The sequence below is a fragment of the Telopea speciosissima genome, chromosome 2 (assembly GCF_018873765.1).
Source record: "Telopea speciosissima isolate NSW1024214 ecotype Mountain lineage chromosome 2, Tspe_v1, whole genome shotgun sequence".
Lineage (NCBI taxonomy): Eukaryota > Viridiplantae > Streptophyta > Magnoliopsida > Proteales > Proteaceae > Telopea > Telopea speciosissima.
Window position 1 is genome coordinate 24,124,235 of NC_057917.1, and position 24,596 is coordinate 24,148,830.

Below are 24,596 nucleotides of genomic sequence, written 5' to 3' on the forward strand. Positions count from 1 at the left end.
GTGATGCAAGCCCGAAAGTTGCTGAGGCAAGGATGCCAAGGATTTTTAGCTTCAGTTGCTGATACTGAAGTGGAGGGATCAGTTTTAACTGATGTACCTATTGTGAGGGATTTCTCGGATGTGTTTCCAGAGGATTTAGTAGAATTGCCACCCAAAAGAGATATAGAGTTTGTTATTGAGTTGGTTCCTGGTACGGCACCAATATCCAAAGCACCATACCAGATGGCTCCAGTAGAACTGAAAGAATTAAAGAATCAATTAGAAGAGTTGTTGGACAAGGGTTTCATATGGCCTAGTGTTTCGCTGTGGGGAGCTACAGTCCTAGTTGTTAAGAAGAAGGATGGTACCATGAGGATGTGTATAGATCATAGACAATTGAACCGGGTAACCAGAAAGAATAAGTATCCGCTACCCCAGATTAATGATCTATTGATCAACTTTAAGGAGCAAAAGTCTTTTCGAAGATTGATTTGCGATCAGGATACCATCAATTAAGAATTAAGGAGGATGATGTCCCAAAGACAGCATTTCGGATTCGATATGGACATTATGAGTTTTTGGTTATGCCATTTGGGTTGACTAATGCCCTGACAGCCTTTATGGATTTAATGAACAAAGTGTTCTATGACGTACTTGATCAGTACGTGATTGTTTTCATTGATGGTATTTTGATTTACTCTAAGAGTAAGGAAGAACATGAGGAGCATCTAAGGGTAATATTGCAGACACTGTGGAAAGAGAAGCTTTATGCTAAGTTCAAGAAGTGCGAGTTTTGGCTCAACAAGGTTGTGTTTCTAGGTCACATTATTTCAGCAGATGGCATTATGGTAGACCCCAGTAAAGTGTAAGCTGTGATGGATTAGGCTAGACCAATAAGTGTGACTGAGATTAGAAGCTTTCTTGGATTAGCTGGTTACTACAGAAGGTTTATAGAGGGGTTTTCCACCATTGTTGTACCATTGACCAAACTCACTAGGAAGGGAGTTCGATTCGTATGGTCTGAAGACTGTGAAAAAAGTTTACAAGAATTGAAGAAAAGACTGATTTCTGCCCCAGTGTTGTCTATTCCATAGGGAACGGGAGGTTTCGTTATTTATAGAGATGCTTCAAGAAGCAGGTTAGGGTGTGTACTCATGCAACATGAAAAGGTGATAGCTTATACTTTAAGGCAACTGAAGGTTCATGAACAGAACTACTCAACCCATGATCTAGAATTGGTAGCAGTGATCTTCACACTGAAGATATGGAGGCACTACTTATATGGTGAGAGGTGTGAGATCTATATCGACCACAAAAGTTTGAAGTACATCTTCACCCAAAAGGAATTGAATTTGAGGCAGAGGAGATGGCTAGAATTACTTAAGGATTATGACTACAATATCAACTATCATCCTGGTAAGGCTAATGTGGTGGCGGATGCAATGAGCAGGAAGTCCCAGGGAATGATGGTTGCAATGTTTACTAGCTAGCCTCATTTAATTGAAGACTACAAAAGATTGGGTTTGGAGATGGTGACTGGGAATGCCACAGCCTTGTTGGCAAGTTTGACGGTTTAGCCTTCCATTATTGGTCAAATAAAGGAAAGGCAAAATGAAGATCCATTCTTGGAGAAGGTGAGGAAAGAGATACATAAAGGTAAACAGACAAACTTTTCCATTGCAATAGATGGTTCCCTAAGATTTTGAACCAGATTTTGTGTGCCAAATATTGAAGACTTGAAAGAAGTACTACTGAAGGAAGCACACTGTAGCCCATTTACCATTCATCCTGGAGGCACCAAGATGTATCAAGACCTGAAGGGAACTTTTTGGTGGAACAACATGAAAAGAGAGATTGCGGAGTATGTGCAGAGGTGTTTGACTTGTCAGCTTGTGAAGATTGAGCACCAACGACCCTCAAGACTTCTACAAACTCTAAAAACTGCCTGAGTAGAAGTGGGAGCATGTTACGATGGATTTTGTCACATCGTTACCAAAGACTCCATAGAATCATAATGCGATTTGGGTGATTGTCGATAGACTAACTAAATCATCCCATTTCTTACCTATTCGGATCAACTACTCATTAGACAGGCTAGCAAAATTGTATGTTGATGAGATTGTACGACTGCATGGCACGCCTGTGTCCATTATTTATGACAGAGATCCAAGGTTTACTTCATATTTTTGGAAGAGTTTGCAAAGAGCTATGGGTACTCAGCTAAATTTTAGCACTACTTTTCATCCCCAAATAGATGGACAATCGGAAAGGACAATACAAATTTTGGAGGACATGCTCCGAGCATGTGTTATTGATTTCAAAGGAAGTTGGGGTGAACACTCATCATTGGCTGAGTTCTCCTATAATAACAGTTATCAATCCATAATTGGGATGGCACCGTATGAAGCCTTGTATGAAAGGAAATGTAGATCGCCAATTTGTTAGAGTGATGTTGGTGAAAGATAATTGTTGGGACCTGAATTGGTACAACAGACTTCAAAGAAAGTAGAACTGAATCATAAGAGAATAAAGACTGCCCTCAGTCGGCAGAAAAGTTATGCAAATGTGAGGAGGAGGCCTTTAGAATTTGAGGAAGGGGCTAAGGTGTTTCTGAAAGTTGCACCAATGAAGGGAGTTATGAGGTTTGGCAAGAAAGGAGAGTTGAGTCCTAGGTATGTAGGATCCTTTGAGATTCTTGAAAGAGTTGGACCAGTGGCTTATAGGCTTGCTTTACCGCCGGGGTTGTCCAATGTCCACAATGTTTTCCACGTGTTAATGTTGAAGAGGTACATTGGTGATTCATCTCATGTTTTGGACTACCAACCATTACAATTGAATGAAGATCTATCATACGTGGAAGAACCTGTGAAGATTCTAGACCAGAAGGATAAAGTTTTGCGGAACCAAGCTATCCCGTTGGTGAAAGTCTTGTGGAGGAATCATACAAGCCAAGAAGCATCATGGGAGCTTGAATCCAACATGCGTGATAAGTATCCCCAATTATTTGATGATCAAGGTATGTCAATTTTGAGGACGAAATTTTTATAAGGAGAGGAGGATGTAATACCCTGACCCAAGAATTTTATTTTAATTTTGATTTACTGTCTTACCTTTTATATGACTGGACTGGCCGGTAGAGAATCGATTTTCATGTTGATATTGTAAATTTATGGTAAGATTTCATGTAATTATGATTTTGCATGTTTTATAATGAATTATAAGCATGAGTATGGTCGTGTATAGCCATATACGAGTATTTATGGAATTTTATAACCCTTAATCTATGTATATAGACTATGTATTGGTTCTATACACTATGGTACATTTTTATATACTATGGTTTATAATTTAAAGTGTATGAAAGATATGTTTGGTTCACTTTTTGGATTAATAGTTTACTATTTGGTTCATGTTGGTTCTTTTTGAGTTAATTTTTGGTTCAATGAAATAGGGAAACAAGGACATCATAGGAAACGCACTAAAAAGATTCTAAATACTAATTCACTAGAGGTTGTGTACAAAAAGAAAAGAAGAGTTTAAGTGAGGGTTTAATGGAAAAGTTATAAAAGGAAAAGAAGAGTTAAGTGAGGGCAACAGGGAGATTTCAAGTAAGATATATATTACTGAGGGGATATAATAGGAAAGAAGAAGATAATGGAAGGGCATAAAGGAGATTTCAAGTAAGATATATATTAATAAGGAGATATAATAGGAAAGAAGAAAATAATGGAAGGGCATAAAGGAGATTCCAAGTAAGATATATATATTAATGAGGGGATACAATAGGAAAGAAGAAGATAATGAAGGGACATAAGGGAGATTTCAAGTGGGATAAATCTAAGAAAGAGAGAGAGTCATTCTAAGGTAAAGAGAAGAGAAAGAAAAACAAGAAAAACAAGAAAAGAGAGGGAAGAAAAATCGTGGAAGGGGGGAGTGAGTCCTTTTGGGGTTTGAGTGTCCAAATTCCAGGGTTTTGTGAGAAGATTTCCAAGGTTGAGTTGAAGATTGGAGCTTGGAATATGGTGGAGTGAAGGGCCAAAGCTAGGATCAAGACTTGGTTCTTTAACATGGTAGGTTCCCCATCCTTGAATTCTGAATTATTGTCTCCTGAGAGAAGATTTCATAAATGGGATGGAAGAATAGGGCTTTGATGCTTGAGGATACATTATAAATTTTATATGGATTAAGGCATACATTATTCATGTTATATTGATGTTTTTCTAAATTTAAATCATGGTATTGAAGCATGGAAAATTCGGATACAAGAGGTGATGAGAGAAAAAGTAAATGATTTTTCTTGTTTCTGAAATTTCTGGGTTGGATAGAACAGTAGCCCAAGATTGTTCATGTTATTTACCATAGTTAGGGATCGAATCATGATCTTAAATAATTATTGGGAGTATATATGTGTGTTAATATTATCTCCTGAAAATTTCATTAAGAAATAAGTTCATTTGATATGTTTATAAATTCATGCTCACAAATAGGTCACTATTAGGGTAATTTTCTATACTCGAGATTGAGAGATGTGTTTGAGGTACTTCTACTTTGAATTTTGATCTAATTTTGGACTGAATGAACTTTAATCAGTCTTATAAATCATCCAAAAATATTGAGTACATTTGAATTCGGGTGAATGGATTTATGATTTTTACAAATTGATGACTCCAATTCTGTCTTAGTCAGAAGGGTATTTTTGAAATATTTGAAACTCTATGTTAGGAGGGGTTTCAAGATGTATGGTCTTATTATGAAATAAATACATGGATGTTAGCTTTCAGTAGCCACTGACCTTGTTCAATATTAAGCACATTAAGTATTTATTTTGTAATTTTATATCACTATAGGTAAAACAGTGACATAACAGAATTTTACAATTGATGATTTCCACTAGAACCTATCTTGGATTGAAGAGATTTTGAGCTTGTTTGAGGATCTAAGATAAGAATCCTAGGTTTTGGGGTTTTTATGTGAAGAACAAGGACCCTCGAAAGGCCAACCTTAATTGAACGATTGGAACGCGAAAGTGTTGGTAAGGAAGCATTATTGGTTAATATTGTAGATTGAACACATATATGGTTATGCAATGTTTATGGTGATATTTAGTAAAGATTTTTTTATATGACTATGTTAGGTCTCTATATGCTTGAATGTTGAATGATCATATGGTTATTAATGGGAATGTAAATGGTACATGATTCTATAAATGACGACTAAAAATGATTAACAAAGAATGAAAATGAAAAGAAAGTTATGTGCCGACGGGCACATCCAACATACAACCCGGTGCTCATGAAGTGCCTATGAAGATGGGTGTTGAGGCCATCACTGAACCCATTCCAGTGATTTGTAATTGGAGCCATTTCGATGGTACAACTGAACCCATTCTAGTGGTTTGTAACTAGAGCTACTTAGGTAGTATGACAGAGATATACTAGATGAAGATTTAAGACTGAAATGAAATGAAAGATGATAAAATGAATGAAATGTTACCGATAGATAAATAATTGAAAGATTGATGGAAATTGGTTGATTGAATGATTATTATTCAAATGATAAGGAATGATGGCAGGCTTATACATAGAAAATGAAGTTTTAATTGCATATTATATTGTGAGCATGATTGGCAATGTCATTTCTTACTAGGCGATAGCTCATTCCTCGAATGATAATCTTTTTACAGATAAGACAGGCATGAATAAAGGCAAGGGCATTGCTATCGTTGAGCAAGATGAAGACTGATGATCTAAGGATCATTTTGGAGTCTATTACTTTGAAATTGATAGAACTCTTCTATCGTAAGGATATTTATGTTGAAGGAAAATCTCAAACCCGGATGACTGTAAATATTTTTAAAGTTCTGTTCCTCTCCTTGGAGAGTATGGATTGTAAATGTTATAGCCATCAGTACCATGTTTTAAGTTTTAAATCGTTATCTTCCGCTTACTATTATGTCTTTAATTTTATGCACTTTGATTATATTGAATGCTTGACCGAATGTTTTCTTGTGCAGTCTCGACCAGACTTTGGTGTCATGGGCCCCACCTGGTCCTTGGATTGGGGTCATTACATGAGGTACGTATATCTTTGATTGATTCTAGTACTAACTCCTTTAACGATCCTAGGATATAAAGCGATGCCTTGGAGTCCCTCTTAAGGAAATCTCGCATCTCCTCATATGCCTCAAAATCATTTGGGTCGGGTTGTGGAGGAACTTGTTCATTAAGAACTATGTAAAGTCCTTCTACAGTCAGAAGCAATTTAATGCTCCGATACTAATCAACATAATTTGTACCATTTAATTTGTATTAACTAATGAGTGCCAATAGGTTGGAATTAACGATAGCCATTGAATAATAATCTACACATGTGCAAGTAAAAACACACGCATATTAACAACCATTGATAAAAATTGAGCATACACATCAATGGTCTTTAATGATTTAGATCTCCCTTATGACCCAAAAAATGAATTGGATACCTGCAACCCTTGTATGCATAACTTACTCTTTCGGGAGACATTATACACACTATGGTAGTGTGGACTAATCTGTCCGCCTTATTGGTTTCAATAGTTTTGGCCACCTGGGTGTCATGTCCAGATCCTATCGGCTGACATACACCCAAATCATGCATACACCTATTGCATTAGTTAGAATCATGGAATCATGAAAGATGACCTACTATCACAGTGCCCTCTCACTATCCATATCCTAACGTATCTAGATAGAGATAAATACAGATAACCATGTGATAATGAGCCTGGCAATGTCCTGTCGACGTATGCAGGGTCATATCACACAATCTTTACAATTACCTTCAATAGGAAGTCATAGACATGTCTACTAACTTAAACTAATTCATATCATACATGTATTATAATCAAAGAGAGATGAATCAACTCTAACATACATATCATGGATGGAATCAAATAACATAATCAACACTAATTAAAAGTGATTATGGGATGACAACATTTTTATTAGAAGCAATTAAAAATTTCCTCCCAATAAAAGTTTAAATCTAATAAATATGTAGGGTGCATCATTATGCCAAGGATGTAGCTTGCTTCAACTCGATCATCTCCTCCGTCCGGCCTTCCTTCAAAGTTGGCGATCATCATCTCCTTAGACTGACCACATGCAAATCATCATCAACATGCACTGGGAAATCTCATCTCTTCTAAAAATTACAATGGAAACCTAGAAAAAATTCTATACACTTTCTTTTCCATAAAAGTAAAGAAACCCCTATGGAAAAACCAACCCACTATTTTGGGCTACCCATGGGGTGAAGTATATTTGTTTATAAAAAAGATAGAGTGAGAAAGAGAAAGAGAGAAGCATCACATCCACCCATTAACCCCATGAATTAAGGGAAGGGGGAAGGAATCTAAATCCATGGACATTAATGAACCATCATTGATGAACGTTGCACATGACATGATCAATTCGACTCAAGGTCCGGCGCTAATAGAAGTTGCTTACTCTCCTAGTAGCCAATCCATAATCACAAAGACAAGCAATATTATGTATAGGGCCTAGAATCACATGAATCATTCCAGAAAAATAGCATCACATCTCATGTGAAAACATGTACCCAAAACCAATTTGTTCACAAGTAGGTTAAGGGAAGGATCTCTTCACTCATCATCTTTCTCCAATCCGCAAAATCAATTAAAATAAATAAATATTTTATTTTACAATTTTTTTTATCTTTTTGGAGGGAAAAACACTGCCAAACACCTCGGGCAGCAATCGCACGTAAACCCACAACTAGGCAACAACACTGAGCGTGTGCAGCCTGCACAGGGGCAGACCGCACTTGCACAGGTGCTGGCCCTGCGCAGGCTACAGCCTGCATCATGCGCGCGTACGTGGTGCAAGCTGCGGCTCTACCACAGCCACGCACTATGCACGTGAGGTGCAAGCCACGGCCCTGCTGCTACTGCACACCGCGCTCGTGCCAAGCGCAGGCCGTAAGTGTGCAAAGGCAGTGGGTCATGCACAGTGAACCTAGGGTACATCAATTTTTTTTATTTAATCTGGAGTAATGGGATTTAACCCTATAATGAATAAAATAAAATAATTACAAAATCAAAATTTTCATCATCTTACATGGTCAAGGTTGTTACAACAACCATAATCACCCATGTGCACATGGTAAGGTTGTTGCATGAATAACTACCTTGTAACCACCCATGTGCATATGGGAAGATTGTTACAACCATAATAACAGTCCATGTGCAATCATCCATAACCATATTCTACCATGAATATTCCATTAAAAAGATTGCATCCCTTACACAATAATTGCATACAATTAATTATATGACATCCATGGGCAAGAAAGGTGGCTCTAATACCACACTATAGGCAATGCTACGGTCCATGGGATCATGGTGGTTCACCTTGGTAAACTAATAAACAATATTTTTTTAGTTCCCAACTCTTGAGATCTCCAGGGTTGTTCCTAGGGAACCCTAGGGTTGCCCTAGGGCACCCCAAACTGGCTTGGGCATCCTATTTTCAATTTTTAGGTTTTTAATGGTCACCTATGGTGCCCTACTAGGACCCTATTAGGGTTTGGTATGACAAACCAATGCCCAGTCCATCTCCTTGATGTCCCATTAAATAATGGGATCTATATCATAGAGAAAAACACATCTCTATTCCATCCCATGGAAAGAGGGATCCATCCCATACCCGAATGCGCAGCAGAAAAGAATCGATTCAGGTTACTTTCACATCCCATGAATGATCATAAAATTAAAATAACAGGAATCAACATAAATTTACTAACCTGATGAGCCTCAAGTGTTGCTCCTCCAATAGAAAGTAGTTCTTCCTCCAACGAGCACTCCAAGTAAACAGATCTGAACCTCCAATGGTGCAGCCAAGGTTCTTCAAGCCAATCCTAGATCCTCTTCAGTTCCTCAGTCACAGATCTGGGTTTCCAAAACCCTAACTCTCAAAAGTCTAGAGAGCTAGAAGAAGGAAAGAGAAGAAATCACAAGAGAGAGAGGAGAGCCAAAATTCGTCCAAGGGGGGGGGGAGCAGCCAAAAACGTGGAGCACTATCCCCCCCCCTCTGTGTTTTTGGTGTTTATATAAACTTAGGGTTTCTAAAACCTTGGTTGGGAAAAATCCCTATGAGAGTCTGACTCTCTCTCTCTCTCTTTGTTGGCTTTCCTGTTTAATCTCAAAGTGCTTCTAATTGGTGAAGAAGCAAAATCTAATAGGGAATGGTATAATTAATTAATTATTTTAATTTATGGATAATTATAATTCGCACCATATCCATTAATTAAATAAATAACCAATTATTTTAGCAAATTCCAATTAACTCCCTACATGATAATAAATTATAATGTATAATCCCCCCCCCACTAATCAACGCCATCATTATGGAATCTAGGGCATGTAAACTAGTACTGCCAAACTCCATTCCATAGTACATGTCCATACAAGAGTGTCAGGGTATCGGATCGGGTCCCATAAAACTCGATAAAATATTTTAATTAAATAACTATATATAATTTATTATTTTATGTAAAGTAGGTTTTGCAAAAAAACCATTTCCAAAATGGCATTGGACCCAGATTCCGATCCGACTATTCACAGACAACCTCAATCTTGGTGTTTCTCAATCGGGTAGTGGTGACCATGTTGAGTAATTCCTTCACTCACAAAATGTTTGCGAATTCCCAGAACACCGGCTTTGACTCACTTGAGTCTCAGTCATTGATGAACCAAAGAATCTAGTCACATTTTGCCGTGACAGGGTCCCCTCAAGTACAGGGTCTTGGTGACTCATGTGTATCCCATCCCACATCTAGCAGTAACGCATAAGGGAATCGACAAAGTAGATTTTTTGCCAATACACACATCGAACATGTGAGTACTCGCATTCGTACCCTGACATCACATATTCACATGTCTAGGCATACTGTAAAACCCCTGCCCAAAAACAGGGGCTAATTGAAATTTTTGTTGAAAGCCCAGAATCCGAGGTCAAGGCTACCAGTATACTGTGGTGTAATGGACCCGAGGTTGAACATGAAAAGGTAGCCCATTGGTGAGGACCTACACACCATTAAGAAGGCAAACACAAACTCCTTGTGATTGTACAACTCATCACAAAATGTACAGGCTAAGGAAGGTGCCATACCTTGATTCTAGGACCCTTGGACTTAAATCCTACTTCTAGGCTAAACTAATGATGACCCTCATCACCTTGAATGTTTTAGATAAAGTATTTTTAAACCCAAATATCCATTTTCATGATTGGTTTGATGATGAGAACCCAACTCCATACATACATCTTAAATCCCAACATAAATGATAAATTCTGCTAATTTACAGATAGACCTTCTCTTAGTTAAAAGGATATAACTCCACTAACAAAACTTCATTTGAGTTGGTTCCAATTTTTTTAGAAACTATACTCATAGGGATGCATTTTGTTAGAAGACACCATTACTTAGATCTGTCCCTAAGTTGGTTAAAAGCTTAGCTCAAGTTGCTGTCAAAATGGGATCCTGCTGTTTTGACAGGTTGACCTTTGCGTAATAAAAATATCATAACTTCATAACCCAATCTTCATTTCATTTGATTCCAATTTTCCTAGAAACTAGATTCATAGAGATTAACTTTACTAGAAGGAACCATGGCCCAATTATGTCTCTAAATGGACTGAAATTTCATTTCAATCCAAATAATTCTGCAGATGAATTCTCTGGGCGATGGCACTGGGCGATGCAGCAAGGCCCAGTGACATCACCCAGAGTGGGAAATTGCTGTATTTTAATGTACAGATGTGTGGGGACCACACATATTGGACATGGGCACTCTCCATAGGTTGAGGGAAGTCTGGGGGACCACCTCATACCCTTGGATCACTGTGGATCTCACCAGAGTGCCCGGAATGACTGAGAATCAGTCTAAAAATGCATTTTGAAAAGAGACCTAAGCAGCCAAACAGGCCTTACTCATGGGCTGGCCTATAAATAGAGGGTCCTTGAGCTCATTTAGAACCCTTAGAAACCCTGAAACCATGAGGAGAGAAAGAAGGGAGAAAGGAGAGAAAGAAGAGGAAGGAGAAGAAGGAAGGGGAGCTGCTCCAGCCCTACACCAGGCCTGGAATCGATTTTCTCAGACCTCTCAACCCTGCTCAGGTATACATCTGCACACCTATACCTGCTGCCCCCTTCTCCTCTTGTGTTTTGCTTGAATAACTGCTCTCTGCCAGCCCAGAATAGCTGGGGGAAGCTAGGTATGGCTCCAGATCTGCCATGCAAGCTTTAAGCATGGAAGATCTGTGATTTTTTAACAAAAATATAATTCTGATTTGCTGTTCTTGTGAGCCGATTCTGGCTGTGCACAGCTGCACTACCCAGATTCACTTCTAGTTGGCCGATTGAAGCCCTGAGTGTGAGCCAAGGCTGCAGAGACCAAACCCTAGGTGGTTGCAGCCTTGAACCATTGTTTTTCAGCTTTTCCAGCCCTACATGTGGTTGAAACCAGATTCCCAAGCTTGGCAAAACCCTGTGACACTATTCACTGGGCTGCTTGGGCAGCCACTGTCAGCCTGATGGTGGATCTGATAGATGATCAGCCTGGACCATGATGTAGACCATCACTGGAGCTACCTAACCCCCCTGACATGCAAAGGATCAGGTCTGATCCCAGCCTTGTGAGTCCAGCCTTGGAATCTCAGCCCAGTGTCGATTTGCAGCCACTGGGCGATGCAGCAAGGCCCAGTAACGTCGCCCAGTAAAGGAAAAATTGCTGGATTGGTGGACAGACCTGGGGGATCTCACCCACTAATTCCTGGACACTGTGAAAAGGCTAGAAAATTACCAAAAAGTCCTTCCCCACATCTGTCCTTGATTGGAAAATGCTTTGGAACCCTAGTGGGTCTGCAGGTGGAAGAAACTCTGCTGTGCTTGGTCCCACAGCACAGACAAGTTGTGGACAGCACTGTAAACATATTCTAACCTAGGGTCAAGTGCAGACATTATTAATGACCATTTTACCCCTTAAGTCACTGACACTGGTTGATGCACTGGGACATAGCCCTAAAGCCTAGTGCAAGGCCCGGAGAATTCAAAGTGATCTCGGACTGAGCACCGAGTTAGACCTAGGAGCCTAGACTAACACTGGGTTATCCAAAACAGTTTTGAATAATTAAAATAACATATTTCTAATTTATTATTTTAGGATTTGATTCCGTGCTCGAGGTGCACAGCCAGATACCGGCCGAAACTGAATAAACAACTGAACCGGTAGGATCAAACCAAGGTGAGTGGAATTACACCATGAATGTAGGTGTAACATGACTGTTGGGTCATGACAACAACAAAAATATTTACTGTCTTTAATTACTTTAAATTGTTTTATATTCTCATTTGAATTTTGAATCTTATCTGATGAACATTGAAAATGTATGATAATGCTTGTATGTGGAATTGCTAGATTATATGCCGTAGCTGGCTTGGAAATGAGGCTTGTGGTAGCCCGTATTATGGGATATGGTTGACACCTCCTGACTCATACGATGCCATATAGACATGGGGCTAGGGTTTCATCACCCGTGCTACGCACCCTTGCCAACAGGGGTTAAGGTGTTGGATGCCTGTGGGGACAATTATCAGGGAGTGAAAAAAAAAATTTAAAAAAATAAAAGAAAACCGGAATGGTGCATGAGGGAAGAAACGGTTGTCCCCCTGGTTAATCACAGAGGGCTGGTCGGGCTGACCTAGGAAGGGATGTTGGAGCTGACTGGTTTTCTCCGACAACTCAATGGGTGTATCGCGGGAAGGGGTAACCAAGCCCGCACCAGGGATACATGTATTGGGGATTGTAGTAGCACTGACCTGACTTAGTTGTGATGTTAGGCGGCTAATAAATAAAATGATCTGCACCTCATGTAGGACTCATTTGGTTGTGCTTGCATGTGCATGCATGGTTTATATTTCATTCACGGGCTCGGTGGAGCTCACACTCTTGTATATTCTCTTTTAGTTAATTTTGCAAGAACAGGTTTGCCAATAGGCGAGGAAGCTGTCGATGGAATTGCAGATCTTCCTCACCTCGTTGCTTAGCGATGATTTTGTTATTATTTAAGTTTCTTTCTTTCAAGAAGTGTAATTACTAAGACAATGTACTTATTGGACATAAATGGATATGTATATGGTAAAACATAGGTATTTAGGATTGTATTATTGATGATATAAATCATCTGTGGGTAGTCAGATCTTCCGTTGCACTCTGATATTCTTTTAAGTATCTTTTTACCCTCATGGTGTGGTTTGTGACGTGTAAGTATTGGTTCTTGATCCTTGGGGATTGGCGGATGTTGTAGGATGTCCGGTCACCTGCCTAAATCCTCCAAGGGAGTGGTTTGGGGCGTGACAGAGTGGTATTAGAGCGAGAAGCTCTATTTACATTCACAAACAACGGAAGTAGGATGGTGGGTGGTCTAAGAGACAAAGAAATAAAAGTTTTAAGAAAACACCAAAATAAAGAAGTAGAAGAACACAGTAGGAGACTAGCTAGGTGCAAAAGCCGATAACCCTATAATTGAAGAGGCATAAACTTTTACATTCACAAAGGAAATTGGGAGTACTATTTCCAATTTTATTATAAACAAAAGTGCAACCAATAAAGTAGAAACAAACACAAACATAATTTGGAAGATTCCAAATTCTAGAAATTCTAAAACTAGCTCTACTCTTGAGCTGAACCTTAAGCTTGAGGTGATAATCAACAAATCATAGATACCTATAGACCAAGTTGTATTATAATTGAACCTTGATAGCTAGGGACTTCTGTGTAATTAAGAGGGAAACAAAGTACCTTTAGACTCATACAATCTGTATTGAAATTCTACTCCAACGATAGCCAGGCCGAAGCTAATGCCTGATTCGGGGTATGCTGGTGCATATCATACTTAACACTACCTTAAGATCATCGCACCATGCATTTCAAAGTTTCTCGCTCCAAATCATTCTATTCAAATATTTCAAGTACATAAATGTCGCCTCAATATATGAAATATATTAAATTTTCCTGTTGCATCCAAGTAATCACAAATCTTGAATTCCTTTCAGAAAGCAAGTATGGTGCAAACTCGATCCAATAGAAATATTCCTCGTGGAGCATGTCCTCCTGTTGACCCTCCAATCAATCCTCCCAATGAACTTGTTGCTCAGAACATAGAAGTTCCAACTGCATCTGCACCTGAGGCCCCTCCAGCTCATACACCTGCACCTTCCCCTAATATGACTGCTAATGAGGTGGCTACCATCATGACCAATATGATGTAGGTCATGCAACAACAGCAATAAATTCTATTGCAAAACCAGCAACAACAGCAAGAGTTGCTAGCCCACATGACCACTCAAATTGTGATTGCAATGCAACAACAACAGGAAAAGCTCATGACTTACATGAACGCACACTTTCAAGCTGCAAAACAGACACATGCCACACCAGGGGTTTCTCCTGTATTTGACTCACCACTTGTACCTGATAAGTCTGAGGAAGAAGGATAAGGAGTTGAGGGTGTAACACAGCATGGGTCCAGGAAGAGACCTATGAACTCACAAGAGTATGGAGAACCTAATAAGGCTCCCAGAGGACCCTATCCTGATTCGACTCCAGCCTGCTCTGACGGGGAGGATGCAAATCAACCTAACCAATCGGCACAATTCACCGTTGCACCCCGGCCGTCTAAGTCGAATAGCCGATGCTATGTCTGCAATAGATCGAGGCATAGGTCCGGGAATTGCAGGTATCGGGGAGCCAAATTCATGCCGTATTTGAATGTCATCTACCCGGAGCAACCACAACAGGATAGTAGGCCAAAAATGGAGTAAAATTTTCAACCTTCTCGGTCGGCATCGAGTCAAGCGAGTCAGGCGAGTCAGGCCTCTCCCAAACCCACTGTGCTTGCTAGGTGTTTCATGTGCAACAAATTCGGACACATAGTGAGAGAGTGTGCCAGCCGGGGATACAATCCATATCCAACGTTCCAATCTGCTGCTCGGCCTTCCTACTCCACAGAGACAGAGTTCGAGGGCAAGTAAATGCCTTAACCATAGGGGAAGTAAGGCGAGTTTGGAATAATAATAGGTATTTTATCTGTATCATCCTCACCTATTAAGTATTATTTGATTTCAGCACATCACACTCTTTCGTTCTACTGAGGTTGCTGATAAGAGGAAGGTGCCCTCGAAGAACTTAGAACACAAATTGGTGCTTAGCATTGTTAATTAAAACATCGTGAAATTTAAATGAAGATTATAGACCCTGTCCATTTGGAAATTCTATATTTATATGTAGATTCTGGGAGGACAATAACAGACTGTAGGTACGTAGTTAGGTCTTGGTAAAGCGTTATATTGCAAACCAAACGAATAGAACAACCAAGATCAATATGAAATTGGAACTAAAGGATCCAACAAAACCTTGCTCAACAATAGGTACGAAGGGGGTAATGGGTCACCGAATGTCCCCTCCGTTATTGGGAGTAAACAATAGGGATTCCATCAATATCCCAATTCACCCTAAAGTTGAGACTAGGTATTGGGATACCAGAAATTAAAGTATTCATAGGAAGAACCGTGTAGGAAAGATGGTGTAGACTTATGCCACATAACCATAGCCGTAGAGTTATAGATTATTAGGCAAAATACGCGGAAGTGTAGAACCGTTTGATTTCTCTTGAGGTATATGTTGGGAGTTCAATTTTCCTTAGGCCCTCAAGATCAAGCTGGACATTAGATCAATCAAATTTGGGAGTAATCTAGATAACTTATTGGGAGTTGGATATGTTTGAGGACCAAATCTTTATAGCTCAATAAAAAAAAATAAAAAAAAACAATGAGCGATCCCGATACAAGACGAAAGGGCATAAAGTACGTCATGGGCAATCAAGTATTTTCTTGGGAATCGCCAACCAAAGGGGTGGTGCGGTTTGATAAGAAAGGGAAGTTGAATCCGAGAATTTTTACTAGTAGTGTACTGATTGGAAGAAGTCCATAACGTATTCCATGCATCGGTGTTGAAGAAGTAACTCTCGGACTCGACTCATGTCTTGACTCAGGAACCACTTAGGCTCGCTGCCGCCATGACCTGTCAAGAGAAATCCAAAGAGAATGTGGGATGTGAGAAGCATGATCTCTGCAACTGGATTATCTTGTTGTAAAGATACTATAGAATAATCGGCTCGATCAAGGAATGTCCGGTTGACGAGAAGATGAACGGTGGTCAAAGTATCGTTATCTACTTGAATCCCCAGACACGTTCAATTTCGAGGATGAAATTTTTATAAGGTTGGGGAATGTAAAACCCCTACCCAAAAACAGAGGCTAATTGAAATTTTTGTTGAAAGCCCAGAATCCGAGGTCAAGGCTACCAGTATACTGTGGTGCAATGGACCCGAGGTTGAACATGACAAGGTAGCCCATTGGTGAGGACCTACACACCATTAAGAAGGAAAACACAAACTCCTTGTGATTGTATAGCTCATCACAAAATGTACAGGCTAAGGAAGGTGCCATACCTTGATTCTAGGACCCTAGGACTTAAATCCTACTTCTACGCTAAACTAATGATGACCCTCATCACCTTGAATGTTTTAGATAAAGCATTTTTAAACCCAAATATCCACTTTCATGATTGGTTTGATGATGAGAACCCAACTCCATACATACATCTTAAATCCCAACATAAATGACAAATTCTGCTACTTTACAGATAGACCTTCTCTTAGTTAAAAGGATATAACTCCACCACCCGAACTTCATTTGAGTTGGTTCCAATTCTTTTAGAAACTAGACTCATAGGGATGCATTTTGTTAGAATACACCATTACTTAGATCTGTTTCTAAGTTAGTTAAAAGCTTAGCTCAAGTTGCTGCCAAAATGGGATCCTGCTGTTTTGACAGGTTGACCTTTGTGTAATAAAAATATCATAATTTCATAACCCAATCTTCATTTTATTTGATTCCAATTTTCCTAGAAACTAGATTCATAGAGCTTCACTTTCCCAGAAGAAACCATGGCCCAATTATGTCTCTAAATGGACTGAAATTTCATTCCAATCCAAATAATTCTGCAGATGAATTCTCTGGCCGATGCAGCAAGGCCCAGTGACATCACCCAAAGTGGGAAATTGCTGTATTTTAATGTACAGATGTGTGGGGACCACACATATTGGACATGGGCAGTCTCCATAGGTTGAGGGAAGTCTGGGGGACCACCTCATACCCTCGGATCACTGTGGATCTCACCAGAGTGCCCGGAATGACTGAAAATCAGTCTAAAAATGCATTTTGAAAAGAGACCTAAGCAGCCAAACAGGCCTTAGTCATCGGCTGGCCTATAAATAGAGGGTTCTTGAGCTCATTTAGAACCCTTAGAAACCCTGAAACCATGAGGAGAGAAAGAAGGGAGAAAGGAGAGAAAGAAGAGGAAGGAGAAGAAGGAAGAAGGAAGGGGAGCTGCTCCAGCCCTGCACCAGGCCTAGAATCGATTTTCTCAGACCTCTCAACCCTGCTCAGGTATACATCTGCACACCTATACCTGCTGCCCCCTTCTCCTCTTGTGTTTTGCTTGAATAAATGCTCTCTGCCAGCCCAGAATAGCTGGGGGAAGCTAGGTATGGCTCCAGATCTGCCATGCAAGCTTTAAGCATTGAAGATCTGTGATTTTTTAACAAAAATATAATTCTGATTTGCTGTTCTTGTGAGCCGATTCTGGCTGTGCACAGCTGCACTGCCCAGATTCACTTCTAGTTGGCCGATTGAAGCCCTGAGTGTGAGCCAAGGCTGCAGAGACCAAACCCTTGGTGGTTGCAGCCTTGAACCATTGTTTTTCAGGCTTTTCCAACCCTGCATGTGGCTGAAACCAGATTCTCAAGCTTGGCAAAACCCAGTGACACTATTCACTGGGCTGCTTGGGCAGCCACTGTCAGCCTGATGGTGGATCTGATGGATGATCAGCCTGGACCATGATGTAGACCATCACTGGGGCTACCTAACCCCCCTGACATGCAAAGGATCAGGTCTGATCACAGCCTTGTGAGCCCATCCTTGGAATCTCAGCCCAGTGTCGATTTGCAGCCACTGGGCGATGCAACAAGGCCCAGAGACATCGCCCAGTGAAGGGAAAATTGCTGGATTGGTGGACAGACCTGGGGGATCTCACCCACTAACTCCTGGACACTGTGGAAAGGCTGAAAAATGATCAAAAAGCCCTTCCCCACATCTGTCCTTGATTGGAAAATGCTTTGGGACCCACGCAGGTGGAAGAAACCCTGTTGTGCTTGGTCCCACAGCACAGACAGGCTGTAGACAGCACTGTAAACATATTCCAACCTAGGGTCAAGTGCAAAAATTATTAATGACCATTTTACCCCTGGAGCCACTGACACTAGTTGATGCACTGGGACATAGGCCTAAAGCCCAGTGCAAGGCCCGGAGAATTCAAAGTGATCTCGGACTAAGCACCGAGTTAGACCTAGGAGCCTAGAGTAACACTGGGTTATCCAAAACAGTTTTGAATAATTAAAATAACATATTTCTAATTTATTACTTTAGGATTTGATTTCGTGCTCAAGGTGCACAGCCAGATACCGGCCGAAACTAAACAAACAACTGAACCGGTAGGATCAAACCAAGGTGAGTGGAATTACACCATGAGTGTACGTGTAACATGACTGTTGGGTCATGACAACAACAACAATATTTACTGTCTTTAATTACTTTAAATTGTTTTATATTCTCATTTGAATTCTGAATCTTATCTGATGAACATTAGAAATGTATGATAATGCTTGTATGTGGAATTGCTAGATTAGATGTCGTAGCTGGCTTGAAAATGAGGCCTGTGGTAGCCCGTATTATGGGATACGGTTGACACCGCCTGACTCATACGATGCCATATAGACATGGGGCTAGGGTTTCATCACCCGTGCTACGCACCCTTGCCAACAGGGGTTAAGGTGTTGGATGCCTGTGGGGACAATTATCAGGGAGTGAAAAAAATAAAAAATAAAAAATAAAAATAAAAATAAAAGAACACCGGAATGGTGCATGAGGGAAGAAACGGTTGTCCCCCTGGTTAATCACAGAGGGCTGGTCGGGCTGACCTAGGTAGGGATACTGGAGTCGACTGATTTTCTCCGACAACTCAATGGGTGTATCGCAGGAAGGGGTAACCAAGCCCACACCAGGGATACATGTATTGGGGATTATAGTAACACTGATCTGACTTAATTGTGATGTTAAGTGGCTAATAAATAAAATGATCTACACCTCATGTAGGACTCATTTGGTTGTGCTTGTATGTGCATGCATGGTTTATATTTCATTCATGGGCTCGATGGAGCTCATACTCTTGTATATTCTCTTTTAGTTAATTTTGCAGAAACAGGTTTGCCAATAGGCGAGGAAGCTGTCGATGGAATTGTAGATCTTCCTCACCTCGTTGCTTAGCGACGATTTTATTATTATTTAAGTTTATTTCTTTCAAGAAGTGTAATTACTAAGACAATGTACTTATTGGACATAAATGGATATGTATATGGTAAAACATAGGTATTTGGGATTGTATTATCGATGATATAAATCATATGTGGGTAGTCAGATCTTCCGTTGCACTCTGATATTCTTTTAAGTATCTTTTTACCCTCCTAGTGTGGTTTGTGACGTGTAAGTACTGCTTCTTGATCGTTGGGGAATGGCGGATGTCGTAGGATGTCCGATCACCTGCCTAAATCCTCCCAGGGGGTGGTTTGGGGCGTGACTCATACCCAATGTGACGACCATATGACAAGGGTGCCCAGCCCAAACCCTAGTCGTGACTACCATTTTAAGTAATATTTACAGACACATAATGCTCAAAAAGTTTACATCACATATGATAATATTAAGGGTGATTTACACATACCACCCCTGAGGTTTGACGAAAGGATGATTCCCCCCCCCCCCCAGTTTTGGAAAATTCTGCATACCCCCCTGAGGTTTACAAACGGTAACAAATAAACCCATTCCGTCAGCTTATGACTAACACTGTTAAAATCAAAAGGTAAAGTGACAAAATTGCCCCTTCAAAGAAAAAAAAAAAAAAAAACCTGCAACTCATCTTCCTCAAACGATTTAGGGAAGATGAGTTGAGTTACAGGTATCCCCATCGATTGCTCCATCCATGGTTTCTAATGGAACATCTCCAGTGAGCTTCCCTGCACTGTCACTCATCTTAAAGATCTCCACTCCATTAAGCATTGAATCGTAGTATTCAGACTTCAACGAAACCGTCGGACGCCTTGCCAACCAGAGCTCCAGCGGTGCAGAAGTGCAGTGCTGCACCTTCTCCATTTGCTTTTTGGTGTCCATCGGTTTGACTGGGAAACTGGCTATAGCGAGTGAAGAATAGGCTTGGTCACGCAATATAAGTAGGCTAATGAGCAAGAAATGTGGAGATCAGATCCTTCTTGCAACGAAAGAGCGAGTTTTGAGATCAATAGACTCTCCGTTTCTTCAGTCCCTGTGTGCAGCTAGCAGTGCCGTTTGATCGTCTGACCAGTGATCGAAGATGCCGATCTCTAGGATCTCAGTGGGTCGATCCGAGGAAGCGACTCACCCGGACGCTTTGAAGCCGCGTTGGCCGAGTTCATATGCACACTCATTTTCGTCTTCGCAGGCGAGGGTTCTGGCATGGCCTTCAACAAGCTCACTGACGATGGTTCATCCACCCCTGCCGGTCTCGTGGCCGCCTCTTTGGTTCATGCTTTTGGTCTTATCGTTGCTGTCTCCGTCAGAGCTAACATCTCTGGTGGCCACGTTAACCCTGCTGTCACATTTGGAGCTTTTGTCGGTGGTAACATCACTCTCCTCCGTGGTATTCTCTACTGGATCACTCAGCTTCTAGGCTCCACCATCGCCTGCTTGCTTCTCAAGTTCGCCACCAGCGGCATCGTTAGTTTTCGATTTCCATTTTTTTTTTTTTAACTTAAAACATTCTAGCTTTGAAAACGGAAGATAAAGAGGAGATTTTGTGTTTGTGTTTATGACTGCAGACGACATCGGCGTTTTCATTGTCGTCAGGGGTTGGGGTGTGGAACGCGTTCGTTTTCGAGATAGTGATGACCTTTGGGCTGGTGTACACAGTGTATGCAACGGCGGTGGACCCAAAGAAGGGAAGCTTAGGGACCATAGCACCCTTAGCGATTGGATTCATTGTGAGAGCCAACATTTTGGCCCGTGGAGCTTTCGATGGGGCGTCGATGAACCCGGCTGTCTCTTTCGGACCGGCGTTGGTGAGCTGGACATGGACAAACCATTGGGTGTACTGGGCTGGTCCACTGATCGGAGGAGGCCTTGCTGGGCTTGTGTACGAGTTTTCGAGATAGTTCATCCACCACTGATCGGAGGAGGCCTTGCTGGACATGACTAACACAGGAGCTCTGGTTGGCAATGCGTCCGGCGGTTTCGTTGAAGTCTAAATACTACGATTCAATGCTTAATGGAGTGGAGATCTTTAAGATGAGTGACAGTGCAGGGAAACTCACTGGAGATGTTCCATTAGAAGCCATGGATGGAGCAATCGATGGGGATACCTGTAACTCATCTTCCCCAATCGATTTGGGGAAGATGAGTTGCAGGTTTTTTCTTCTTTTTTTTTCTTGAAGGGGCATTTTTGTCACATTTTGATTTTAACAATGTTAGTCATGAACTGACGGAATGGGTTTATTTGTTACCGTTTGTAAACCTCAGGGGGTACACAGAATTTTTCAAAACTAGGGGGGGTAAAATCATCCTTTCGTCAAACCTCAGGGGTGGTATGTGTAAATTACCCAAATATTAAACCAAAATATATAAAGATTCAATACAAAGTAAAATTGGATTGAATCGGACTGAACTGGGTTTGATGGACACATAAATCCAACATCCTATACACTGGTCTTGCTATCGGTTTGAAAATAGGGTTAATTTTCTGTTGGATCAAGCGATTCAATTCTCCTCAATCAACAAATACCTAATTGACTAGGTTCCCTTAACCGAAAACTGAACCCCTTTCTTATGCATCCATTTGATGGAAATTCTGATCCCCTGATGGAGGATCAAGTCTCCCATTATGGCTCTGATGTGTCCATTCAAGTGGAGCCTTAGGGTAATTTTCTTTGGACCATTTGGTCTTGGGATAAAACCATTATTCCTTCGACCATCATCATTTCCACTTGAATTTGGATAACCCCAAACTGGAACCGCGTTTACACCCAAGAGAGAAGGGTTAACGATCTAAGCAACATGTGTATTTACTGCTTGCGATAGTAGGATGGTGGTATATGGATCCTGGGATGCCATACCCCTGGTCGGTCCATTACTTCCACTTGGGTTTTTTTTTTTTTTTTTTTTTTTTTTTTTTCATTCCATCGCATATGAGAGAGTAGAGAACATCATTAAACAGCATCAGATTAAAATATTTAATGACTAAAATAAATCCTATTCATTTTCCCTAAGTCCTAAATTATAATACAAAGATTCTTCACTTCCTTCACAGGTATGATAGTTTAGAGGTGTGGAATCACGTTGATATATAAAATGTTAGAACTACATACGTAAAAGAAAATATAGCATTTCTATTTACCCTTTTCCCATCCTGGCCTGTATACCACTGACCAATAGACTGGCCTTCCGCATGAACTCGTCTTTTGCCAGCATTTTTTGGCATGCAGACACTGCTATTGGGGTTAACCCAATACTCAGAAGGTTGTGAGAGCTTTTTAGCATTAGAACTTTTGACCTTCTTTTTACCTCTTTTTGAGCTTCCTACTAGAGCCTTGTTTCCTGCTCTATCAGGCTGTGGACAGACTCTCTGACCAAATTGACTCCTGAGGTGATAACAGTATACAATGTCAGAAATAAAAATATGAAAATATTGTCAAACATTGCAGGACAACATTAGAAGTAAAATATCTAAATAATCCAAATAAGAGAACTCAAAAAAATATCTAAATGAATCGGAGAACAAAAAAACATAGCAGAAGTAACTGAAAATCAAAATCAACAACTGAAACATATAAAAGGAGTATATGAAAAATGATGGTAAAATAAGAATCCAAATGAAGTAGTACATTGATGTTACCTATTAAAGAAAACAGGGAAATTAAAGAAAACAGGGAAATCGACAAATATCAGGGCACCAAGTGTTATTTTCTCACAAGAAGATCTGCAAATTGCATTCATAAAACAATGGTCAAATTAGCTATAAAAGGAAAAGTATAAAATGGATAGAAAATGAAGGGGAAAAATTGCTTTAAGGTTAATGATCTGGTGGGAGATCTTGTTACTGTAGGAAAAAACTTGAACTACCATAGATTAAAACATGATCAAATTGCCATAAATTTGGAGTGGGGGAGACAAAAAGAAGAGTCAAGCATTGAGATATACTCATTATAGAGAGAATATTCCTCAAGCATCGAGAGATACTCATCATCGTCAAGGCAACATCAGGGGTGACAAAATGAAGTGTCTGCACCCTCTCCACCCAAAAAAAAATAATACATAGAAAACACCATAGACAATTTGAATAATATCACTTCATGATCTAGACAAATTTAATAGGTCTCATGACGGGCCCACTTTGCCCTGACATTCACAGTATTTTATTGAGTGTACAATGAGTAGAAGGTGCTAAGCTAAGAAAGGTTTTCAGACTCTCTTTTCAGGGAGATCAGAGTGCTACATTTCAGGACAAGGTTTGCATGCGGGATGGTGCTTCGGTTTCCAAGCTGGGATTACAAGGGAAAAGTTTGTTTGGGCATGTTCTTGGTCAAGGATTAAGTGGTGAAGTTTTATCTGGTAACATCCAGCAATTGAATTCCGTCCCTGGGAATGCACATGTGTAGGAATCACTGGGGAAGCAGGAGCGACCTGGTTGGTCAGGAAACTTGCAAGAAAAGATGATGCCACAGGTTGCTCCTTCTCAGGATTTAGTTGCCCTAGATCCAACAGAAGAAAGGATTTTGTTCAATTCAAATAATGGTATTTAGGATGCTCCATTGGGCAGGAGCAACAACATAGGTACAGGAGTCTATGGGAATTCTTCGGAAGGTGCAGATTACATCAGTGCATTTCCTTCCATTGAGAGTGGAAGCTGGAGTGCTCTTGTGTATTCTGTTGTTGCAGAAAATTCTAGCAGTGACACTGGGTTACAGGAAGACTGGAGTGGCTTCAGTTTTCAGAAAATGAAACTGTCAACTGGGAATCAGCCAGCAACATTTAATGACACTGGGAAGGGAAAAACAAGTTGGGTTGATGGCAACTTGCAGACTACGTCTTCTTTAACTTCAAGACCTTTACCTCTATTTGATGATGCTAGTATGAGTCCAACCAGTCGTAATGTTCTATAAGTTTTTTGAATCATCATCAAATAATTCTGAAAGGCCTTCTGGTGAAACATATGACAACAAGCAGGAGGGCAGCTTCCAGAAAGAGATCTCTAATGACAGCTATAACTCCAGCAGGCCCCATCATACTGTTACAGAAGGGGTTGATAATGCATGGTTAAATACAAATGATTCTAATTCTTTGGCTGGGGCAAACCA

At 40.4% G+C, this 24,596-nt stretch overlaps 1 long non-coding RNA gene and 1 pseudogene across 1 annotated transcript; one reads left to right on the forward strand and one right to left on the reverse strand.

Moving 5' to 3' along the window:
• Positions 1-13,779: 13,779 nt before the first annotated feature.
• On the reverse strand, positions 13,780-23,915 carry LOC122649795. The gene is made up of 4 exons (XR_006331331.1): positions 23,905-23,915; positions 22,729-22,730; positions 21,023-21,190; positions 13,780-13,791 (listed from the first exon to the last, which is right to left on the reverse strand). It is a non-coding gene; the product is annotated as an uncharacterized LOC122649795 (long non-coding RNA).
• Positions 20,470-21,426, forward strand: LOC122649794 (annotated as a pseudogene).
• Positions 23,916-24,596: the final 681 nt, after the last annotated feature.